Below are 3939 nucleotides of genomic sequence, written 5' to 3' on the forward strand. Positions count from 1 at the left end.
GCAATTGCACAAAATGCAAGCAGAATTACTCATTGCATCCTAAAAAAAACATCTCCAAATATCCCGTTACAAAACGTTTGATTGACGCACGTCGCGTAACCAATATGGTGAAGAATCAGAAGTCTGCTTAGAAATGACACATTCATTACAAAAACAAGGTGATTAAGTCCCAACAGCTACTATTTTGTTTCATTATTTTTTTTGCGTTCCAGGAAGGTGCAGGCGGAGTATATGAAAGCAGGCAAGCTATGATGCCAAGATTCACCGTAACATGAAGGTTATTAGATTTGATCCCGTACTGATAACTGCTGCCCCTCTAAGAGATGTGGAATAAACTGCAAAGTGTTTCTGGAACCCTACTTAATGGACCTTTAAACCCAAGAACAAATTAAACATACTCAGAATTCTTCTCTGAGCACTTTTGCAATTTACCCAAATTTTCAATTTTTATTGGTCTCAAATATCAGCACTTTTAGACTGCTAATACCAGGCTTTCAGCTCCACAGCTGAAGTCAGAGTCTCAGCGATCTTACTTGACTAAGCAGTACCAGAATGGTCTGTTATCTCTAACAGTATTGGTCAATCTAACAGTGCAAGGGCTGTGGAAAGCCTGGTATTAGCAGTGTAAAACTCCCAATACCTCAGACACCACTAAAATTATTTTACAATTGCAAAAGTACTCTGAACAACACTGAGTAGCTTTACATTAATTTCTTTAAAAGTCAATGAGGGTCATTTATAAGCACTGGACAAATTGTCACCTTGCCAGTAACTCATGGCAACCAATCAGATGATTGCTTTCAATGTTCAACCTGCAGCTAGCTGCAAAAATCTAACCACTGATTGGTTGCTATTGGTTACTGCCCAGGTGCAAATTTGCCCAATGTTTATAAAGGAGGCCCACTATGTTCTGCTGATATTAGCAGGTAGGCAAGTAAGTAGCACCTCAGATTCATGGAAACAATGGTGATGGCAGAAAGCAATTAAAAGAGCCACAAGGCACTTCTTTAATTTATTGCAAACAACTCTATGCTGCTTGCTGCTGAAAGCTATACACTGGAAGTCTCAGAAGAAGTGCAGGCGGTCTAAGTGCAACTGTTCATAATCTGCAATGGCACAGTCAGTACCAATATCATATACTAAGTGATCAGTGAACGTGGCCCCAATGTATCCCGGAGGGTGACAGTGTCACTGGCTGAGCAGTTTTCCCTACTCTGCTTTTTGTGACAAAATAGTGATATATAATAATCCTTGGGAAGCCAAATAAACAAGTGAGCACAGGGTTTGTTTAGGGAACCAGAATTAAACCAGTAAATGGAAGACTAAAGAAAACCAGAGTTTGCCAGCTTTCATAGAACCAACAGTACACAAGGACAAGAGCAGCCGGTCAGCCAACAGAGGACAAATTTCAGCATGTAAATTCTGCTTTATGATTGTTTCTGGGTATTTCCTTATTTTCTAAAAAACAAAACATACAGACGAGGTGCGGAATAGTGAAGCTATTAAAGGACAAGGAAAGGCTAAGTCACTTGGGGGTGCCAAAATGTTAGGCACCCCCAAGTGACTTTAATCGCTTATTTTGTACCCCGGGCTGGTGCCCCTGTTAGGAGAAAACAGCACCAGCCCGGGGCACCTGTAGCGAGCGCTTCCGCCTTCCTTCTGACGGCAAATTCCCAGGACCAACACATGCGCAGTAGAGTGAAAAGCCGACTTCTCTGTTAAAGTTCAGCTTTTCACTGTACTGCACATGCGCGTGCGAGCGAAGCAGGAAGGAGGAAGCGCTGCAGCTACCCCGGGCTGGTGCTGTTTTCTCCTAACAGGGGCACCAGCCCGGGGTAAAAGGTAGGCGATTTAATTCACTTGGGGCTGCCTAACATTTTGGCACCCCCAAGTGACTTTGCCTTTCCTTCTCCCTTAAACACAGGAAGATTGTTTCTGACCCTAATATCTCCAATATGAGGCAGTGCACAGGCACAAAAGCTTATTGAATGGCAAATCTGTGCTTGACCATTTATAAGACCCCTCGGAAGGAAAAAATAACCTTCACTGAACTATTAAAGAATATGTTCAGACAATAGTATGAATCTGAAGAGCCCCCGTCTTCAAAGGGATTGCTGACACCAACTCAACTTGCATTCTGCCCAAAGTAGAAAGTTGACAATGAGCTGATTACTGCACATGTCTTCCCTCTCCTGCTTTCTTTGCATTGCCTTGATCCAATTGGCTGAATCTTGCCAGCCAATTGCATCACTGATATGCAAATAAAGCATGAGAAGAAGCATGCACAGCTCAATGGGAACTTTTTTTTTTATTTATTTGGCTGCCTGACAAGTCCTCTTCTGAGAAATCCCCTACTGAGAGCAGAAAGCAGAGGAGAGAGCCTTTCAGCAGCACAGATTCCAGTCTGTAGCTTCAAACAAAACATTTTAAATAATGAAGATGCTTTACAAAAATGTTTTTTTTCTGATGGGGGCTGTTCAAATTCAGACTATTGTCTGAAGGTGAAAATCCCCTTTAAAGGGGCTGAAGGAAAGCATAGGAATGTGAGGTATGTTGTGGGACAAACAAATGGAATAGACTATCTTTGGATAGTAATTGGGAGAATATTTGTATTGGGAACCTATGTGCCAATATGCAGATATTAAAAGCATTGGAAACCCAGGAGGTTTACATTTAGGTTGATGTGTGCTCCTCTGTATGTTTTAAGATCCATACCATGGGTGCAGGTTACTGTTTATAATAGCCTAAGGCTAAGCAGAGCCAATCAATAAGGCAAAACTGTACTGACTGAGGACATTTACACTTAATATGAATGAGGTGTGTCATATTGTTAATTACTTATTACATGTGGATAAATAATGGAAAAAACAAAATTTACATTCACATTGAAAAATAATGATGAATAGAAATGTAAAGGGCCAGAAAGTGATACAGCTCCCCGTGCAGTTACGCAGCAATGTACCCAGGCAGATTCTCGCCATTGTAGAAAAGCATTTTTATATATATATTACACTTTCACTTTATAGGACACTTGGGCCCTGTAATTTCTGAAGCATTAAAACACTAAGACTGGTGGGACAGGGCTTGGGGTATATAAATCCAGGTCTGTACACCACAACAAGTCAGGGTGCTGCTTCCACAGAAACACTGGATAGGAATGACTACTCCGTTGATAACATTCACCCAAGTGGCAGAAACATAGAACAAATAATAAAGCTTTGCAGCTTGTACTTCCAATATAAAACTAGAATTTACAACAGGGTCCATCATTCTCCAAAAACAGCAACCAAGCCCACAGAACACAACAGGGTTGGACTGGAGTGTGCGAGGCCCATCAGGACTGCTGCCACAGGGGCCCCCACACCTCCTCTGTGGCCCCGCCTCCTGCCTGCTCCCCACCACCAGCCCCACCCCCTCACGTGCACCTTATACTTACTTTTGCCACAACAGTGGGGTAGCAACAGGGAAAAGCAGGCAAGGATTGGGTCTGGGTTTTTTCCCCATGTCACGCCAGCCCAGTCCAACCCTGAAACACACAGCAATGCCATCAAAACCCCCAGCAGCCCAGTGACATCAGGCGGGTCACCGGGCCCATAGAAAACACCCCCATGAGAAAAGAAGAAAAGGGCATAAATAATAATTACATTTGGTAATTACTACATTCAGATAGCATGAGTTAGGGAAAAAAAACATGACGCACCAGTGAAGAATACTGACTTGCCAGAAAATTTCCCTGTATTTATGATTCTTGCCATTCACAACATTCTAGATTTCACCAGTTTTCTCCAGAACTTAAAAAAAAAAAGTGTTAACCACACTGGCTCTTTTATCAAGTATGCACCCACATTTTTCCCTCTATTAATAGGCCAAAAACGTAAATAGACAGTAAACACCTATATGCAGCAGCAGAATCTGGATTTACACATGAAACTGTGTTCA

The sequence above is a fragment of the Xenopus tropicalis genome, chromosome 6 (genome assembly GCF_000004195.4).
Source record: "Xenopus tropicalis strain Nigerian chromosome 6, UCB_Xtro_10.0, whole genome shotgun sequence".
NCBI classification, from domain to species: Eukaryota; Metazoa; Chordata; class Amphibia; order Anura; family Pipidae; genus Xenopus; species Xenopus tropicalis.